A 21,584-nucleotide genomic window follows, 5' to 3' on the forward strand; every position below is an offset into this window, starting at 1 on the left:
GTGGTACTCCAATGATGAGTCACAGCATGTGAACAAATGAAAACAAATCCCCAGCTAAAAGGACAACTTCTGTGTTACCCTGGGAGTATTTCTCATTTTTCCAGGGCTTCCAATGTTCTTCCATTCCCGTGTAAACTCAGCTTATAGTAAACCCCGATGCCAAGATTTTCAGTCAGTTCCCTGCCAAAACCATGATGCTCTCTCTCAGCCTGGGACGAGGCACTGTCCCGCAGAGGAAGTGAAAAGGAGAGTCATAAACCGAGGAGCATTTCTCAGGGGAGTCAGAGGGACGGTGTGCTTTTCATGGTAACATCATCCACTGTCTCTGGGCATGTGGAGGCTTTTAAGAGAAAGCAGAGAATTTTTTTTGAAGTTTTTAAAAATTTTAATTCCAGTACAGTTAACCATACAGTGTTATATTAGTTCTGGGTGAACAGTATAGTGATTCAACACTTCCATACATGACCCTGTGCTCATCTTGAGAAGTATACTCTTAATCGCCTCCCCCTACTTCACCCATCCCCCCGCCCACAGAAAGCAGAGGTTTTTGGGAACTCATTTGTGTGAAGCAAGACTGAAATGACTTAAATGTTTAGGGGCGCCTGGGTTGCTCAGTCGGTTAAGCATCTGACTTCATCTCAGGTTGTGATCTTGTGGTTCGTGGGTTTGAGCCCCGCGTCGGGCTCTGTGCTGACAGCTCGGAGCCTGGAGCCTGCTTCGGATTCTGTATCTCCCTCTCTCTCTGGCCCTCCCCTGCTCACACTCTGTTTCTGTCTCTCAAAAATAAATAAATGTAAAAAAAAAATTTTTTTAATGTTTAAAAGATAAAAGTGTCGTAGTTTATGTGTCAACCTTCTTAAATCATCCCTGAGACCCTAATTTGCTTTCTTAATATTGTTGGTTCTCGCTGAGCAAACCAGCGAGAATAGGGGCCTTGTAGCAATGCACAGGGGTCAGTTATAGGACGGTGTTTCAGGAAATTCAAGTGCTCTGTAAAGAGCTTCCGTTTGTTGAGAAACAGAGACTGCTTTTTCAGCAAATCTGGCTTGTGTTCATGTTAAATCCCCCCCCCCCTTTTTTTTTTGCAAGGGGGAAATTTCCAGATCTCCTCGCTGTATTTAATTTTCTATTTTACATGCTGCCAGTGCACTTTTCTTCTCAGGTGAAGCCTACGTGTGTTCTCTCTCTTACTAACTTTTTAAGTTTTAGGATGTCCAGCCTGACCTAATGATAGAATACTCAACACTGGTGCTGATACCAGGACCCCTGGGCACAACCGATGGGGACCTTTTTCACACCATTTGCTTGCTTCTTGGTGAAGGAGAGCCCGGTTGGTACAGTGCTGGTGGGTTAAGCTTGGCACAGGATAGGCATACTCGACCGTTAAGAAGGTTGACTTCCGGGCCACCGATATGATGCCTTTTTTCGGGCAAGGACTCAGGGGCTTCCTCAGGTGTATCTAGGTATCCAGGCTGACCACAGCTGGCAGGGAGCACTTTAGATTGTGTCTGGTGGGGTTTTGGCCCCTCACACAGTGACCTCGGTTCCCTGGAGGGAGTACGTAATTGGCTGCCATGAAGTAGAGAGCAGTAATAATGATCCAAGTTGGGAAGCAGGACAAGAATCACAGTGCTTCAAAAGTGGGAGTAGGAGAGCTGAACGCAGGAGGAGGTGGGCTCTCCCCATTATCTAGAGCCAGAACCAACCGTGCAAAGGAGACCAGTTGGCCCTTTAGCTCTTTTCCCGGTGGGGATTCTCGCACAGGGTCAGAGCGCTGTTAAACATTGGCGTGGGAAGGAGGTCAGGAAGAGCTTCACCCGGTTTTAATTTTAATTTGCCCCATGTAATTTATACATGGGGGACCTGGAGCCGGAGCAGTGGAGAGATTTTCACGGGCTGGCAGTTGGCACTGGATCCCAGCCCGGTGTCCCGGTCACCTGCTGCCCATTGCCGGCCTTCCTCCATTCACCAGAGTGACTTTTCACCCTTTCCAGCCCTTTTCTGTCTTTATATTCCTCTAAGTGTCGGATTGAAAGTGCAATCACGGTATGTCAGCATTCTAAACCAGAAGACTTTCTGTGCAAATACGAAATGCTTCCCAGCTTGCTCTAATTTCCCTGATGCCCTGATTATATAAGATGCACCACGGATGTAATGATTCGTTTCCGGGGGGCGGGGAGCAGGAGAAATAGGAAACTGTTACCACTTTTTTATGTACTCTTCTTATGCGAAACAATTTCTAAGTTCAGAAATGTCAAAATATGAAAAGTAAAATCACGTGGATATCACATTTAAGCTACTTGTGTTATATATAGGCTCTTTTACACACGTGATCCTTAAAGGCATGCTTTCTGTGAAGCCCAGGACAGTCCCAGGGGTGAAAGCTGACTCTTAACAATTCATGTTAATAAGAATCAGGGAGGGCGTAGGAAAGCAATTTAGAAAATTCACTTTGAACAACCTAAACTCCTAGCCACTAGCTGAACTACTGGCTAGGAGTTTCATTGACCACATGCCTCAACCACATTGACCACATTTCTCACTTAGGAACATCCTAAGTGTGGATGAAAAGGCCTGAGATATATAGCAGGTGGGGGCAAAAGGGAAGTGAAGAAGCTGGGTGTTCCACACTCTAGATCATTAAACTACATTACTGAGAATTTCGTAAATGTATGTACGTATAAGAATTTCAGTTTTGCAAAATGAAGAATCCTGGAGACGGATGGTGGTGATGGTTGTATACAGCATGAATGTACTTAATGCCACTGAACTATACACCTAAAAAAGTTTAAGATGGTAAATTTTATGTGTATTTGATAATTTTTTTAAAAACATGTATTTACATATATATGGGTATGTGTATTTCTATAAATGTTTTCCACCAGTTTGATTAAAATGCAGCAAGCCATGTCATCTATCCTTCCATCTGTTCATCTATCCATCCATCCATCCATCTGTCCATCCATCCATCCATCCATCCATCCATCTATCCATCCATCTATCCATCTATTCATCCATCCATCCATCCATCCATCCATCCATCCATCCATCTATCCATCTATTCATCCATCCATCCATCCATCCATCCATCCATCCATCCATCTATTCATCCATCTATCCATCTATTCATCCATCCATCCATCCATCCATCCATCCATCCATCTATCCATCCATCTATCCATCTATTCATCCATCCATCCATCCATCCATCCATCCATCCATCTATCCATCCATCTATCCATCTATTCATCCATCCATCTATCCATCCATCCATCCATCCATCCATCCATCCATCCATCCATCTATCCATCCATCCATCCATCCATCCATCCATTCATCCACCCATCTATCCATCTTTATTCATTCACTCAACATTTATTATGCCCCTATTATACACCAAGACCTGAGCTAAAAGCTGGAGTACAACTATAAATACAATATACTCTTTATATTTATATTTACATATATTTTCATGGGCAAAACTGAATGCATATCTGGAGTTAAAATGGTGTCTAACTGTGCGGAGCAGTGGGGTGTCTTGGTACTTCCCACGTAGATGAGAGACCTAACGGGATCACTTGCTGAGGAATAACATGGACAAAACATGGGAAACAAACAACACGGGACACAGTGTGTGCAGTGAACAGTTGGTACTCCATCACTCATGATGCATCATGTGACTGGTGGGGTGATGAGCTCGTAAGGCTGCGAAATAAAGGAGCAAAGCATAGAAGGTCCCGTACACCATGTTTAAGGAGTATGGACTCCTCAGACCGTTGGAGGTCAGATTGCATTCTCGAGTGGCCTAAGGAATCCTCAAAGCCCCCAGACCCCCAGGGGTCTGCCTTCCGAAGTCCTTGGTTGTGATGGGTGGAGGAACCAGTAGGTCAACGTGAATAGCCTCAATTTTATTTGTTTTATGTACAGTTGATCTTTGAAAAACACAGGTTGAAACTGTGGGTCCACTTACGGATTTTTTTTACAGCACAGCACTGTAAATGTATTTTCTTTTCTTTGTGATTTTCTTAATTACATTTTCTTTCCTCTATCTTATTTTATTGTAAGAATATAGTATATAGGGGCACCTGGGTGGTTCAGTCGTTTAAGTGTCCGACTCCGGCTCAGGTTATGATCTCACTGTTTGTGGGTTCGAGCCCCGCATTGGGCTCTGTGCTGACAGCTCTGAGACTGGAGCCTGCTTTGGATTCTGTGTCTTCCTCTCTTTGCCCGTCTCCTGTTTACACTCTGTCTCTCAAAAATAAATAAACATTAAAACAAATAAGAGAATACAGTATATAGTAAATACAGCACACAAAACATGTGTCAATTGACTCTTTTGGTAAGGTTTCCAGTCAGCACTAGGCTGTTAGTACTTGCGTCTGCAGGGAATTAAAATTATATGTGGATTTTCAACTGCATGGCGGATTTCTATGCAGGATTTCGTTTGAAGGCAGGATTCTGGCTAAAAACACAAAGCAAATCATACATTTGGAAAAAATTGCCGTTGGTGATGAAAATTTACCAGAACTTCTTAGAATTGGTTGCAAGTAGTTTTCTTCTTTTAAAAGTCAATACCCTGTATTCAAAGCGATGGGTATGTTTTATCCATTTCTGAACCACGCACCTCACCTAGTGGCCCTTTGCACATGATGCACGTTCAGTGAAATGTTCAGGGCGAATTATTTTAGGGATATGATTTAGGTACTGTTGCCATGGGGTCAATTTAAATAGTATGTTGCCCACTAACTCAAAAGGAATTTGTAGAAATATAAACGAATGTTCCTCTGATTCTCTTTTTCCTTATGTAAAAATTGGACTGCCCTGGTTACTTTTTTCTCAATTTCCAGTGTGTTGTTGAGATAATACTTTTATCACTTGCTGCCTCAGACCTGGTTGACAACTCTGATTCTGTATGTAGGATTGAACTTTGTAGAAAATAACACTTAATTGTATTTTTTTTTAATGCTTGAAATGATATTCTGGGCAAGTTTTGTTTCTTTGTGGACTATAGCCAGAATCCTACTGTTTTCAATTTGTTTAAATGCAACAGCTTATACAACATATGTACATGTTCAGTTGGAGATAAAGGATATCATTATTTTTAGCCTATTACAAAGAAAACCACATTCCCTCTTAAATGTCTTGGCATAAAGTAATTTGAACACGATTTCTGCACAAATCATTTTTAAGAGATTGGCTGTCAAGTATATTTTTTAAAGTAGCTCTCTCAGAAGAACCAATGAGACTTGGCAAATTTAGATACATTCTTAGCCTGAAATGTGGTGGAAGATGTCAGTTTTTAAACAGCACTTTGAGAAGTAGTTAGCTTATAAGTACAGCAATTCAGAGCACACAGAGAATGATTTTGAAGAGTCAAGTCTTGATATACTGGAAAGAACGTTGACAGATTCACCACAATTAGGAGATGAGCAGGTACAGCTCCCACTTGTGAAAACTTTTCTCATCTAAGGAACTTCTGAGACTGGTCTAAGGAAACCTTCAGCAGGGGCGCCCGGGTGGCTCAGGCAACCGGTTAGGCGTCTGACTTCGGCTCAGGTCATGATCTCGCGGCTCATGGGTTCGAGCCCCATGTTGGGCTCCGTGCTGACAGCTCGGAGCCTGGAGCCCGTTTCAGATTCTGTGTCTCCCTCTCTCTCTGCCCCTCCCCCGCTCACACTCTGTCTCTCGCTCTCAAAAGTAAATCAACATTAAAAAAATAATAATAAAAATCAGAAAACCAGAAAACCTCCAGCAAATCCTTATTGCCTTCTAGCATCTGAATCTATCGTGCGGAAATTCTCCCAGCTTCCTCTGTCGTGCACAGGCAGAGAATAATAGCCTTGTCATCCACCACCTCTTTTCTTCAGGATAAGTACATTAGGCCTATGAAAAATGACAGGACTGAAATGTGTTTTTCCTTCATGCCTGTTGTGTGTGTGTGTGCGTGTGTGTGTGCCTGTGTGCACACACGTGCACTCTTATGTATGTGCACACAAGCATTCATCCCCAGATCCACACATTTGAGTGTGCATGATAGAGAAAGGAAAAGTGACTTGAAACTCCGCTTCAAGCCTTTACCACCATCCCCGATGTATTTTGACAATTCTAACTTGGTTCTGCTATCGTGCAGAGGTTCGTTATTGTGTCCCGGACTTCAGCATCCGGGTATCAGGTATCAGCTTGAAGTTGTACCCTCGCCACTTCAAGAGCCTGAATATTTGAGGATTGAAGCTTTGTGCCTCATGTCCTTCGGCCTTGCTGTTTTCAGCCGATGGGAGTTTTGTAATCATATGTAGGCACCAGATTAAACGCGCAAATGAATGACGTGTTAGTCCCCTCGGTGTTTGTTATTTTGGTGCCATAATAAAGGCGTTTCATTGCCCGTTGCCAGTCTTACCAGATACTGGAAAGAATTATTGCTTCCCGACTGTCTCTGAAAACCCGCCCCAGGTGCATTTTTGGAATCACGTTGTAGCTTCCTGAATTCAGATATACCCCTGAGGCCTCCTTCCCTTGTATGGACACACACACACACACACACACACACACACACACACCCGTGGCACATAGAAAGAACAGTAAATATCAGGGGCAGTGCCCAACCATACTCTTGAGTGAGAATACAGCCCCCAGCCCCATCCCGGAAGATGAGTGCTGGATGGAAGATACGAAATTGCCGCTCCCTTTGTGGATCTTGGTACCAATTTATGCGACCATACCCATAACACTTGGCCCTTTTCAAATTACCGGGAGGGCTCAAATGACACAGACTTTGGGGTTGACAAGATTGCATTGAAATCCATTTGTCTGCCACTTGTAAGTTTCATGGCCGGGCTGTTGCTTAATCTCTCAGAGTTTGCTTTGTCTTTGGTCATGGGGAATCGTAACAAACAGGGTTTGGGGGAAGATTACATGAGAACTAATGGAGGAAATTCAGTTTTGTTAGTTCTGATCTGAGATTATAAAACTTAAAAAAAAGAAAAAAGGAAGAATGTACGTCCCTAATGCATTGTAGGTGGTGCAAGGTGGCACGAGGGGCTGGCTTCGAAGTCGGCGGTGGGGGGGGGGGGGGGAAGGAGGGCGTAAGTAGCCATTTTTGGTGACTGACTTTAGGGCACTGGCTCTCTGCTTTGGCTGCACATTAGAATCCCATTGCCTGGCTGTTCAGCGTCTTTTGTGCTTTCCTACAAATTTTAGGATTGTTTGTTCTAGTTTCGAGAAGAATGCCGGTGCAATTTTGATTGGGATTGCATTGAATGTGTAGATTGCTTTGGGTCGTGTTGACAGTTTAACAATATTCTTCCAGTCCATGAGCATGGAATGTTTTTCCATTTCTTTGTATCTTCTTCAATTTCCTTCATAAGCTTTCTATAGTGTTCAGCATACAGATCTTTTACATCTTTGGTTAAATTTATTCCTAGGTATTTTATGGTTCTGGGTGTAGTCGTGAATGGGATCAGTTTTTTTTCAACAATAGCCAAATTATGAAAAGAGCCTAAATGTCCATCAACTGATGAATGGATAAAGAAGATGTGGTTTATATATACAATGGAATACTACTTGTAAATGAGAAAGAATGAAATCTGGCCATTTGCAGCAACGTGGATGGAACTGGAGGGTATTATGCTAAGTGAAATAAGCCAGGCAGAGAAAGAAAGATACCATATGTTTTCACTCATATGTGGATCTTGAGAAACTTAACAGAAGACCATGGGGGAGGGGAAGGGGGGAAAAAGTTACAGAGAGGGACGGAGGCAAACCATAAGAGACTCTTAAGGACTAAGAACAAACTAAGGGTAGATGGGGGGTGGGGAAGAGGGGAAAGTGGGTGATGGGCAGGAAGGAGGGCACTTGTTGGGATGAGCACTGGGTGTTGTATGGAAACAAATTTCACAATAAATTATATTTTAAAAAAAAGAATCCCATTGCCTGGGCTGCACCCCAGACCAATTAAGTGAGGGTGTCTACAGGTGGATCCCAGGCATCAGGATTTATAAAGCTCCCCAGGCGATCACACGGTGCAGCCAAGTTTGAGAAACGATGCTTTAAGGGGATTTGAGTCTCTCGTTCTTCCAGTGGTTGAATGGATGATACCTGGAATTCTAAACTTTAGCTCTTTTTGCTTAAAACAGGGACTTGTACATCATACTAGAAGTGACTTACTATAAATTAGAGTTATTACGTTCTCTCCAAAGAACCAATTTAATTGGTATTGGGGTGGGAAAGAGAACAGAGGTGTCTAGATAATCTAAGGGACAGAAGCAGCTCACTAGAGGGGAATAGACACAGAGACAAATGAACCAAAATAATAGAAAACCAAGTGATTTCAAACTACTTGCTGCTTTTGGAAATTAGTCCCTGCAAAAGTACCACCCAAGAGCCGGTTGACTTCCCTGAAAGTTCAGGATTGTGGTCCTGGTGGGTCAGGACTCTTGAAAATTTGTTACATCTTCAAAATGTATTGGGATGTATTCACTGTCACCAAAAAGTCAGTTAAGTTAATTTGCAGAATTGTTTTTCAACAACAAACAAGCCTTTTTTAAAGAGAACAGACTAAAATAATTCCATACTCAATACCTCTTTGACCTCTTTTCAACAAATGGTGCTGGGACAACGGGAAGGGACATATGAGACACATATAAAAAAAATGAAGTTAGGGGCACTGGGTGGTTCAGTCAGTTAAGCGTCCGACTTGGGCTCAAGTCATGAACTCATGGTTCGTGAGTTCAAGCCCCACATTGGGCTCTGTGCTGACAGCTCAGAGCCTGGAGCCTGCTTTGGATTCTGAGTCTCCCTCTTTCTCTGCCCTTCCCCTGCTCACACTCTGTCTCTCTCTCGCTCTCTCAAAAATAAACATTAAAAAAAAATTTTTTTTAAGTGAAGTTGGCACCTTCATACCATAAACAAAAGATTAATTACGATGGACCAACAGCCTAAGTGTAAGAACTAAGCTATAAAACTCTTAGAAGAAAACAAAGGAGTGGATCTTCATGACCGTGGGTTTGGCAATGGATTCTTAGATATTACACTGAAGTCTAAAGCAACAGCAACAACAAAACAGATAAATGGGACTCCATCAAAATCAAAAGCTTTTGTGACTCAAAAGACATTATCAAGAAAGTCAAAAGACAGCCCACAGAATGGGAGAAAAGTATTTGCAAATCATGTATCTGATAAGAGTCTGGTCTCCAGAATATATAAAGAACTCTTAGAACTGAACAACAAAAAGACAAACAACCCAATTTTTAAATGGACAAAGGCCGCGGAAAGACCCTTCTCCAAAGAAGATCTGCAAATGGCCAACAAACACATTGGTAAGACGTTCCACGTCATTAGTGGTTATGAAAGTGCAGTCCAAACCACAGTGAGATCCCACTCCATACCCATTAGGTTAGCCATAATGAAAAATATCAGGAGAATAACAAGTGTTGGCAAAGAGAAGAGATTGGAAACTTCATACATTTCTGTAAAATGGGGCAGCCACCGTGGAAAAAAAGTATGGCAGCCCCTCAAAATGTTAAACATAGAATACCATACGACCTGCGAGGTGGACACCCAAGAGAATTGAAAACAAGAATTCAAACAAAAATAGGTATATGATTGTTCATCGTAGCATTCTTTATAATAGCCCCAGTGTAGAAATAACCCGGATTTCCATTAGCTGATTAATGGATACACAAGATATGGTCTGTATATACACTGGAGTGTAGCCAGTCTGTAGTCAGGAAGGGACTGCAGTACTGATAGGTGCTTCAACACGATGCATCCTGAAAACATTATGCTAAGTGAAAGAAGCCAGTCAACAAGAAGTCGTATATTTTATGATACCCATTTATATGCAACATCCAGGGTAGGCAGATCCAGAGAACAGAAAGTAGATTAGCGGTTGTCATGAGCGGAGAGGAGGTGGCAATGAAGTTTCTTTTTGAGATGATGAAAATCTTCTGGAATGAGATAACGGCAAAAACCACTTTCTTGTACACTTTAAAAATGAATCATGGTATGTGAATTTCACTTCAATTGCAAAATATCTCTCTAACCGCCTCTGTTCAGTAATCTCTAATCCTGCTGGTGTGGGTCTTAAGCCAGTCACTTAGCCATTACCGGAGGCCTTGTTCCATGCATCATCCTTGTGATTCCACTCTGATCCTATACGTTTTTCCCTCCAATGGACCTTCCAGTGTTTGGAATTAGAAGTCAGGTTTCCACTGTGGCCCTGCCACGTAGCTGGACTCATCTGTCACCGCCTCACCAAGGACTGTTCACTCTTGAGAACAGATGGAAGTCACGTGGCATTTCCCGGCAGGCACAGGTGATTCCTGTAAATTCACAGTGAAAGTCACACGTACAAAAATGTAAATTTGTGTGAGATGTAATGCTGTTACTCACAGAGCTTAAGTGCTTTTAATTCTGGATAATAGATAGTCAGGTCTGATAGCTTTAGAGATTGATCTCTGAGCCTACTGAGGGGTCCACGGTGGAAGGAAGCTATATTCATCATTCTCCTAATTTGTTTCTTTTTCTTTCTCTTTTCTTTTTTCTTTCCTCTCTTTTTCTGCCGGGGTCAGCAGAAATGGGAATCTTTTTTTTTTTCTTCGTAGATCAGTATTATTATGATTATGATTATTTGAAAGACCTGTATAGGAGGGATGCTGCCATCTGAATTAAAAATAGCATGTTATGCCCGCCCACACACAGCACTTGAGAGCTCTGAATGCCTTTTATAAATGCAGACTTTCTGCCTGGCTAGATAAAAGAAGCTGTCACTTCATTTCCATAACGAAGTCATTCCCAGGAGAATTCCATTGTTTTAGCAATAGAATTTTGGTAAAAGGCCTCTTATTTTGCCTGAAAAAAGGTAACAAAAATGAACTTTTGAGAGCTTATTCGACAAATCAATTAAGGAGCGAGAGATTTTTCTCCTCTTTTGATATATTGGGAGTTGTTAAGTATGAGAATCCCCTGAGCCATGATCTGAGGATAAACCCCTAAACCCGGAGAATGAAGGAGGAGGGGAGAAAACCTCTTGTTCTTTTTTCTGATAGAAATGAGTGGGGGGGGGGGCGGGGTGCTGTTCCCTGAGAATGTGTGTTCTCGGGCCATGTGACAAACATGTTGGTATAAGTCTCTGGAGTTTTTAATATTTATTTTTAAAGAGATGCAGAAAACTTTTAGGGTGTTCAGTATGTCAAGAAACTCCTTGGGATTTCTGATGAAACCTGATCATCAGGTGTTTTGACTGACTTTCAGGACCCTGCAGGCAAACCCTGCAGGCAATTCGTGGCCCTGTCTTGCTGGGGTCCTTTGCTCAGAAAATAGTAGCTGGTATTTCCCTTTCTTTGGGCTTAACACAATGTAGCAAGTGGACTAGGAGGGATTTCTTTATACAGCATTACTTGCGATCGGGCTCTGGCGGGCATGTGTCCTTGAACTTGCTCTTAAGCCGCCCCTGCCCCCCACTCCGTGTTCCCCACCACCAACACACAATGGATCTGTGCCTCAAATACGGCATCGAGCCTTCACCTTCCAGATTCACAGCAAAAGAATAATTGTATTTCTCGGTACTTCCCCGGCACCAAATAACCCACATCAAAGTATACCTGCCTTTGGTGTTTCAACAGGTAATCCCTAGATTTAATGCCAAGTGGCATTTCTGTTCCTTGCTGTTTACAGCTGAGACCGTTGAAATCTCAGTTTTAAGCTAGAGTAGTTTTAGTAAGCCTCCTCCAGAAGGAGAGAAGTTCTCAACACTTTTGTCTTGCAGTACTTTCGTTCTGATCGCATCAGAAGGTTGTAATATTTAAACAAGGAGAGAGCTACCTGGAATAGTAGGAGAAAAGAGACTAAAATATAGGGTCATTATATTTGTTGGCTTTATTAATTCAGTGAGACAGACCAAAAAGGAGACAAATGAGGTTCACTTAATGTAATTACAGAAAGTTCTCTCGTCCAAACACGATGCAAAAGTTGGAAAGTTCTCTCATCCAAACACGATGCAAAAGTTGGGTAGTTAAAACTGTGGCTGATTTGGAGTTTGGGAAAAATAATTCTGTTTTTAAAAAGTCTTTGAATAGCTTTTAATCATGTAACCATACTAGAACTTCTCTTTTTTAATGTTTAGTTATTTATTTTAAGAGAGAGAGAGAGAGAGAGCGCGGGGAAGAGCGGCAGAGAGAGAAGGAGAGAGAATCTTAAGCAGCACAGAGCCCAATGGGGGGCTTGATCCTGCGACTGTGAGATCACGACCTGAGCTGAAATCAGGAGTCAGATGCTTAACTGACTGAGCCACCCAGGCACCCCACCATACTAGAACCTCTAAAGCGTGATTTGAGGTCCTGGTTGTTAGCCGTGCATTTACGTAGTAGTATTTCCTTAAATCAAAAGGAAGTTGTGGCTTTGATAGGATGCTTCCAGAGTTCCGGGTTTGAATACCTTTGGTGAGCTCTATTACTATGTGTGTCTGTTCAAAAGTATGGAGGTGGAGGGATATGTGGATTCTGTCTCGTCTTTTTACTTTGACCCATCATTTGGTATCTTGTGAAGTCAGACCAAATAAAATGCTTGTAGATGTTATCATATACCTCTTCATATTATGTCAAAAAGAGAACAAGAGGGAAATATTTAAATCTCTTTCTTAGAATTATCACTCATTTTGTTCTAAATCTTGTTCTCATTTACTAAATTTTGTCCTAGAGCGAGAAGGACAGACATTGAAAGTCAGAGCACTCCTCACAAAGGCTGCAGATGGCCCATAACTGCTCATAATCTGTAGCGGCTTTGTAAATGATCGACACATGAAGCACCGGCTTTGTCCCCACCTTCCCCATTTTTACCAAGCCCTTCTGCAACACCCAAACTAAACACTGCCCTTCTCAAGCAGGCATGAATAAAACTCCTTCAGGGAGAAGCCGTGTGATGACTCATGGTGGTGTGAAACAGACTTGTAACCCAGAGAATGTGTAGCCTCAGTGTGGTGTCCGGGCTTCTTGAGCAAGATTCCTTTGTGTCCCGGGCCAAGTGCCTTCTGCTGGGCTCCAGCCACCCCTCATGAGCAAGGTTTTAAACAAACAGGGCTGGGAAGAAATTGTCGATTAGGAGCAAGAGCCATCTTGGTCTTGAAAATTACAATTTCCTAGAGATGTCGTTTATTGACAGCTCTTCAATGCAGATTAGGTATATCTCATATGTAGTTTCATTTTATTTTTTTTTTCTATGCAGATGTACTTTTCTCTGGATGCATTAATTATATTTCCTAGCAAACTTTGCTCCGTACCCGTTAGGAGATGTAACCTGCATACAAATACAGACACCTGCCGAGTCTGAATGTGTGCGGGTAAAGCCTTACTTTGTGTGATAAGCTCTGCTGCAGTAGGAAACAGTGGCATGACCAACACGAATTATGATTTTTTAAGTTTGATCGTAGGATTTTTCTCAGCATATTTATCTCTCTGATTTTGTGCTCTTTAGGCACATACTAATCTTAGTTTTTATTGCCTAAACACAAACCAGTTAATATCGGTAGAGAATGTCCCAAAGGCATGCTAGATATCCAAGGATTACCAGTATGGAAAAAGAATTTATAATGGATAAATCATCAAATCATCAAACATTGATTGAATAGGGATCCCATGATACGAGGAATCAATCAGATTCAACAGAATACCTTTGGTTTGGGCCACATCCCACCTTACACCTCCCTGCAGCTTTTCCTGAAATCTGGCTGGGTACCTCTACTCTCTGGAAAGTTCTGCACTGACATTGCCTTTCGGGGAAAGAGAAGCTGTCGGCCCTTCATGACTGACGCTTATGCTCCTTTGAGAGTGGAGACAGAGACTCCAGACCTGCTGGGCTGTGCACGCTCATCCCAAGGAAGCGACTTCCAGCAGCCCCGGTGGCTTCTCTTTCTTCCTCAGAAAGAAAGTACAAAGAGCCAGCTTTAGTCCTGAGTTGGAAAAAGAGGCTCTTACAGAACATTTCATTGATGGAGCAGTTTCCATAGAGGCTTACGTAATGATGTTTCTCCCAAGTCACCAGAAAGGAAGCTCTCCTATTTGGGAACCGCGGAGTAAAGAGACTTGAGGACATGTCAGAGGGAAAGTAAAATACCACATTCTCAGCCAGTTAGCCAACAAGCATTTATCAAGTGTTTAGCATTTGTAAGAGCACCAGGAGGCTTACAGAGAGGCAGGTTATAAACCCTGCCTACGTAGAGTTTGGTGCAGTTTGCCTAGGGAAGTGGTACCTGTCTTAGCATAAGGAATAAAATTATTAGTATGCTAAAGAAAAAGGATAAAAAACTGCTGGAGTTCACATTTTCAAAAAAGCACAGTAGTGGCCTGTTACCCACAGGGGATATACTCCAACACCCCCAGTGAATGCCCAAATCCATGGATAGTACTGAACCCTGTATATACTGGTTTTTCCTATATGTACATAATTATGATAAAGTCTCATTTATAAATCAGGCACAGTAAGAAATTAATAACAGTAGCTAATAGCAAAGTAGAGTAATTCCAATATGTTGTAATAAAAGTTATGTGCATGCGGTCTCTGTCTCTCAAAATATCTCCGTGTCCTGTACTCACCCTTCCTGTGATGACGTGAGATGACAAAATGTCTCTGTGATGAGATGCAGTGAGGCAAGTGACGTAGGTGCCATGACGCGGCCTTTAGGCTACTGTTGACCTTCTGGCTTTACATCGGAAGAAAGATCATCTGCTCCCAGATGCACTGTGGGGAACTCGAACTGTGCAGAAAGCAAAATTGCACCTAAGGGTGGTGCTGCTGTACTTCCGATTGAGAAAGTTGCAAAATGGCAGGAGCGAGGAGGGGTAGGACTGGAGTAGGTCTGTGTAGGCGTGGCTTGAATTACGACCTGTGGAGTAGAAATGTGGGCTCTCGGAGATGAAGGAACAGCACGGTCTGGCCGGGACAGTGTGCACCAGGGGGAAGACAGGAAATGAAGCCAGAAGACGTGCTGGGACCAAACTGTGAGGGTCTTACCGCCAGATTGTGGACGATTTCAGAAGTGTGACCCAACGGCGATGACTCAGAGGGAAAAGACTGAAGGCAAAAAGAGTCGAGTCTGAGTCGGCATGACAGTGTGGGGATGGGGTGCAGTCTTGGTAAGACGTGACAACCTATAGACAGAGGAAGGAAGAGAAGACAATGATGCCCTTTACCAAGAATCAGAAATAAAAGAGGAGGGTTGGTTTGAGGTGGGGAAATGGGAAGTTTTGAAACAGACATCATTTATTTCTACTGCGTGTATCCAGCACCTGTGGGGTGGGGGTGGGGGTGGGGGGCTGCCAGGGCCAAGGATACGGACTTAAGAACTATATGCAATAAATGGAAATTATCACAGAAAGAAAAGAGGGCTGAGCACGTAACCTGGGGAAATGCATACCTTAGGGTTAGAAGGAATAACAAGAAGGGACAAAAGCCAAGAAGGAGGAGCAGGAGAACGTGAGGAACACCAGATTAGTTCCATCTTAGAGGAATCAAGAGTCCTAGGATATTTTCGGGGCGCCTGGGTGGCTCAGCGGGTTAAGCATCCGACTTCGGCTCAGGTCATGATCTCCAGGTCTGTGAGTTCGAGCCCCGCGTCCGGCTCTGTGCTGATGGCTCAGAGCCCGGAGCCTGCTTCGGATTCTGTGTCTCCCGCTCTCTCCGCCCCTCCCCCACTTGCACTCTGTTTCTCTCTCTTTCGAAAATAATTAATAAAACTTAAAAACTTAAAAAAGAGTCCTGGGATATTTTGGTTGCCAAGAGACCAATAGATAAAATAAAATTCAAAGTGATTTAAGCAAAAAAAAAAAAAAAAAAAAAAAATTATTGTATCATGTATGTATTCATTTTCTATTGCTGCCTAAAAAATTAACATAACTTAGTAGCTTAAAACCACACCCATGTTATTGTGGCTTCGGCAGATACCAGCGCTTAGCTGGATGCTCCACACAGGGTTTCATAAAGCTGAATTCAAGGTGTTGGTTGGACTGCATTCTCATGTGGGGCTCACCATCCTTCTTCAAGCTCGCGTGATTATTGGCAGAGCTCATTTCCTTGTGGTCGTAGGACTGAGGCCCCCTTTCTAGTGCTGGCTATTGGCTGGGTGCCACTCTCAGCACCTGGTGGACATCTCCAGAAACTTGCCATGGGGTGCTGCCCCCTCTCCCCATATGTCCTCTCATTTTGAATCTCACTCTTGGAAGAGCCTGTCCCCTGGAAGGGCTCACCTGATTAGGTCAGGCCCACCAAGGATAGTCTTTCTCTTTCAAGGTCGACTGATCTGAGACCTTAATGTTAGCTGCAAAATGGCAGCACCTGGGTTAGTGCTTGATCGAATAACTGGGAGAAGGTGTGTGTCCACTAGGGCAGAGGGCCATCTAGGGGGCCACAACAAAACTAAAATGTCTGGGGGTAAATCGAACTTTTGGCATGGCTGGAGTGAAGGGACCTCAGTGTTGTCAGGACTCACACTTTGTGTCGTTCAGCCTTGTTCCCTATCACAGAGCCTCATTCTCAAAAGGGCTTTCCTCACAAGCTTTTGGGAGTACATACTTTCACATTCCAGCCAGTCTGAGGAGAGGCCTCTGGTTGGCTCTGATTGCCTATTCCTAAAATCAGCCATCATGGTGAGAGGGATACGTGTTCTGATCTTCCAGAAATGGGTCACGTGCCCCTCCGGCACCCAAGGCACGAGGTCACCCCGGTTCGGATGACAAAAGAATGGGGGAATTGTTCCAGAAAGATGCTGTTCAGGCAAAACCGCTAGTCTGCTCAGTAAAAGGAAAAGAAAACTCCAAGAACTATGGATGAGCTGTACCAAATACTAGAAGAAAGTCTGTTAGGAAAAGGCCTCTGCTTTTAGGAGACAGGTTAAGCTGTACCTGGTGAAATACTGACATGAATTTATACCACACTTGAACATGTTCATCAGTGAACAGGAGAGAGACAGCAGCTATTTGGGAACATAGCGGAGACTGTTGGAAGGTCTCCTAGGGATAGCAGTGGCTGGGTATGTCTAGGCCAAGAAGTTTCTGGTAGAGAGGGAAGAGACCGGTGGAGACATGAGTGACAGAATTGGCCCTAATGGAACCTGAAGCCGGCGGGAAGACAGCGGGCTAACAGTCCAAGACTGAAGCAACAAAAACGTTCCCCAGATTATGAGGTACGCGAGCCTTTTTGGTTTTGGGGCCGATTGCCGTCTCTCTAGAATAAGACAGGTATGATTCTTTCCAATATGGCCATCTTACGGTGATTAAATGCACCCAAAAGATTCTTCGCCTCTGTCTGCCCATGTCATTGACCAAAAGGCTTACCTTTAGAGCAGTGGTTCTCAAAGTGTGGTCCGTGGCCCAGCAGCACCATCATCACTTGGGAACTTGTTGGAAATGCACATTCTCTGGCCCCACTCTGGGTCCAATGAATCAGAAATTGGGGGAGGGGGTGGGGGGCGGACGCAGGCATCTGCGATCTCCTGGTGTTTCTGATGGTGGTTGAAGTTCGAGAGCCACTGTTTCAGATCACCCATGCCTCCACCCCCCGCCTCCATAATCTACTGGGGTTTCCTTGATGGTGGATTTGGGAAGCTATGAGAAGCAAGGGTATATATGGCAACTGTTCAAAAGCCACTGAGTCAAAATGTAATGGAGTGGAAGAACAACAGAGAGAAGGTGAAGTTCCAGCTTAATTGTTCTGTAGTTCATGGAGGGCTTTCATGTGGATGGTAGGATGATCTCGTAGGCACTTGTGGGTCCGTGGAGGACGGAGACCGGTGAGAAAGGCTTAAATTATAGCTATGGAGTGGTGATTCCTTTGGAGTTAGGGTTAAGTCGTAGAACAGGTTTTGGATATGGATCATTTCTTTTAAATTCAGGCTCTCCTACTAGACACTGTTAGGAGGCTGCAAAAGAAAGTCAAGGTTTCTTTCCTCTAGGAGTTTATAAACTTTTTAAGCCTTCAAGACTTAAGTCAAGCCAGCGGAGTATAGAAAGACAGTCTAATGGAGTGCCGAATTGAAAAGGACCTTGAGTCAAAATAATGTGGAAGAGACTGTAAGTGGTGTGGGCAGTCAGGGGAAGGAGAAATTGGCAATGAGTCATTTTCTTCTCTGGACAGAGGATGAAACTGTCAGCCTCGCATAATTTCCCAAGTCTGATGGCGGAGTATTGGACACTCAGTTTCAGGAAGACCTCTTTCCTGCTGTCTCTCTTTTCTTTCCCAGTTTGCTAAAGTTTGTCAAAACTGCTAAGTCAAAGTGAGGATTTCTATTTCGAGACTTTGAACTTGAAGGATTATTAAAGTTGTTGGTTATATGAGAAACTTGTAGGAGGCATTGCATTTTGTCCTGGATGCCTTAAATGGGACGAGACTTGAGTAGAAGTTTGGCCTATTTGTTTCAAACACTTTCAAACTTACTTCATTCATGGGGAGAACATGAATGAACCTGTCTGAGGGTACCTTAGTTTTGCAGGATGAAGAAAGCGAATTAACTGATTTTCCTTAGTAGAAGGAGGAGTTGATAGGGAACAAGAACACACTTCAGATGAACACAACATTTCCGCTGCTTTTTACTGCTTTGCATCATGGAGCTTACCTGGGTAAATAAACCGATAACTAAACCGAGAACCAAATGAAAAGCCTCACAGGACACTCTTGAAGGTGGGCATAAATGCTGTTTGAGTCCAAGAGAGAGCTAGTAGAAACCACTTGATAGGGAAGCAGAAGCCAGCAAGTTTGGAACCTCATCCAAGTCACTAGGAGAATCTTTCCAGAAGTTTGCACGGAACGTGATCCGTTTTTAGCTGTTTCGGGGGGAGGGCTTTCTTAACTCCAGCTGTGGCACGCAGGTGTTAACAGAGAGCTTCCTTTTATTTCGCCGTGATGACGGGGTGACGTGCGATGCATTAGGAAACCAGCCGTTCCTTTCCTGTCACATCAAGTATCCTACCTGCACTGAACCGTACTCCTCCAGCAGAAATTCCTAGTGTTTGTTGTTCTGACGGCCTGGCAGTCGGAAAGAAGACACGGCTCTTATTTCAAGGTATCGAGAGCAGTTCTCTGGCTCATTTGTTGATAAAGGAGACCCAGTTGAAATGCCAGGAAAAAAAAAAAAAAAGATAAAACACCAGAAATTAGTCGTGCAGCTCCAGTCGGATCACACAACCCAGAGGCTGTTTTCTATACCTGGCAAACTTCTGCTCGCCTCTGTTAGTGTTGTAAGAGAAGCCTTCCGAAGCCCCTCCTAAGTGAGGAACTCCCATTGTGATGGCAAATCACAGTGTTTCTTTTTCCTTGATGCCTTCTTTTCCATGCCTATCCGATCCTCAGATGTGACACATAAACTAAAAGTGGAGTGCACTCATTCTGTCACGTCTGTCCCTCTTGAGGCAGTGAGCTCCTTAAAGGCACGGTCCCGGTCTGTCTTGTTCACCATTATGAACGTAGAAGCCGGTGAGTAGAGTAAGCACCAAGTAAAAACTTGTCCGGTGAATGAATGAATAAGAAAGCACGCTGTATACCTGAAACTAATATAATATGGTGCATCACTTATAACTCAATTAAAAAGAAGAAGGAGGAGGAGGAGGAGGGGGAGGGGGAGGGGGAGGAGGAGGAGGAGGAGGAGGAGGAGGAGAAGAAGAAGAAGAAGAGGAAGAAGAAGAAGAAAGAGCTTGGTAAACTGCAGTCACTATGAAAGCCCAGGTTAATTATCATAGCAGACACCTCCTTTCTCCCTTCTGTCCTAACTTTTTGGGGGACGGTTTTTTTTTTTTTTTTTTTTAGTTCATCTGAGGTATACTTGTCAGTGCTTTCCGGATTCTCAATCTGATTCGCTGTCATTCCTTTTGGCCTCTTTCTGAGACGAGGACCACACTTTGCCCTCAAAAGCGTTACACCCCCACAGTGCCAGGACTGGGTCCCGCCCTCGCTCGGGGCGCCCTTCTGGCTCTAAGAGGGGAAACGTGGCAGCCGCCTGTGGATGATTGGGAAGCAGACAGGGGTCTGGCATAGCGCTTCAGTCCAACGTGTCTCGTCGTCCCCGAGACCACTCATGTAAGTCCCTGTACCTCAAGCACGCTCCTCGAGAATACGCAAGTCAAAATAATGTGATACTATTGGCCCGGCGAAAGCTGTTCCTGGCTCTGTCCTAAAGGAGGGGAAAAAATCAAGAAGTCCAGGTGTGGAAAACATTAAGGATCAGGATATGAATAGGTCTTTTCTTTAAAAGCAACAAACAAACAAAAATTCTCCAGTCCTTCTCCGGCAGGGCCTCAGCGTGCCTCTTCTGTGTATGTGTGGAAGTGTTATCCTCGGTGGGCGGGAATGGCAGACAGCCAAGTGGAAAATTTCACAGCCCTGCAAACCTCCAGCTCACTAAACCCTGTAAACCAGCAATCGGAGGGAGCCGTGTGGCAGGGACCAAATAACGATGCGCCTGCACATGCCTCAGTCACCCACCTTCCACTCCCCCCTTCCCTTTGCTTCCGGCTCTGATCCAGCCTGCACTTTCTCTCTCTCTCTGAGCCTCCCAACAGCTCTGCTTCCGGTCCTTGGGCCTCCCTGGACCCCTCAATGGAAGGGGAGTTGTAGCACAGCGGCCCGTGCAGACTTTTGCACGTTTCGGTGCCCCAGGGATAGTTGACTGTTGGTGCCTGGCCAAAACTGGCTTTTAAATCCTGGCTCCGAGCTCAGTAACAGGCTTATGACCACTAATAATACTTGGCGTTTACATAGTGCCTTTCTTCCCGGGAACTGTGAGTACTTTGCAAGAGTGATCCTACTGATCTTTGCAACAACCCAGTGAGGTATGAAAACGGCAGAAGGTGATGGTCCTAGCTCCCTCCCTTTTGCAGAGAGTGAAATCAACTGGCATGTTTTGAGGCTGTGTTGCAAATTTGCATCTCAGCTGGGATTGCATCAGAAGTCTCCCAGAATTGTCTTCAACTTTATGGGTGGCAGTGGTGGGGGAGGGGGCGGGGGTTGCGGATAGGGACAGGGCAGGGAGGGTCGCGAGCGACCTGGGGGGAGAAGGCTGGCCAGACCACGCTGTGTCTCCTGGGTCAGGAGCAAAGATACTACATTTCTCTTTGAAGGCAAGGGTACTGGAAAATGGTCTCTGGTGAGCTGTCAGTCTAATTGATCTGATCGCGAGACTTCTTTTGTTGAGATAAGGAGTGATTGGATGATGCATTTACCTTTTTCTTTTTCTTCTTTTCTGCTACTCCCGTGCTAGGTATTTCTCACTCCTCTGGAAGGAAGAAAGAACACGCCTGAGCCGGGAGCACTCCAGCGTCTTGTGGGAAGTCTCCATGGTGAAGGATAAGCCAGGGCTACCTGTGAACAGCGCACAGTGAATGTTGTAAGTTAACCAGAGCGCTGCGGTGGCTTGCCTTGGAAGGTTTTGTGAATCATTGGATGTCACTGAGCCAGGGCGATGAAGGGGTATTAGCATGAGTTCTAAGTGATCATCCAATTAATTTCTTTTTTTAGAGGAGTGGTTCTGTCTTTCTTTGCCGTGAGCCTGTCTTTCTCTCGGCTTCTGTGGGGCACTGCTCATTATCTACGTCTGGTGTCCAAGAGAC

General features: G+C 44.1%; 1 protein-coding gene across 9 annotated transcripts in view; it reads left to right on the forward strand.

The window, feature by feature from the left end:
• ATXN1 (ataxin 1) overlaps positions 1–21,584 on the forward strand; it is a 412,322-nt gene that overhangs the window by 235,766 nt on the left and 154,972 nt on the right. For 6 of the 9 annotated variants that reach the window (XM_042937840.1, XM_042937841.1, XM_042937837.1 and 3 more), the window contains one exon: positions 21,236–21,361. The gene's annotated coding sequence lies outside the window, so the exon portion shown is untranslated. Of the gene's footprint in view, positions 1–15,852; positions 19,046–19,629; positions 20,056–21,235; positions 21,362–21,584 lie in introns of those variants that run through there. The other 3 variants (XM_042937838.1, XM_042937844.1, XM_042937845.1) reach the window with 3 other exon arrangements.

Source organism: Panthera leo, chromosome B2 (genome assembly GCF_018350215.1).
Source record: "Panthera leo isolate Ple1 chromosome B2, P.leo_Ple1_pat1.1, whole genome shotgun sequence".
Classification (NCBI taxonomy): domain Eukaryota; kingdom Metazoa; phylum Chordata; class Mammalia; order Carnivora; family Felidae; genus Panthera; species Panthera leo.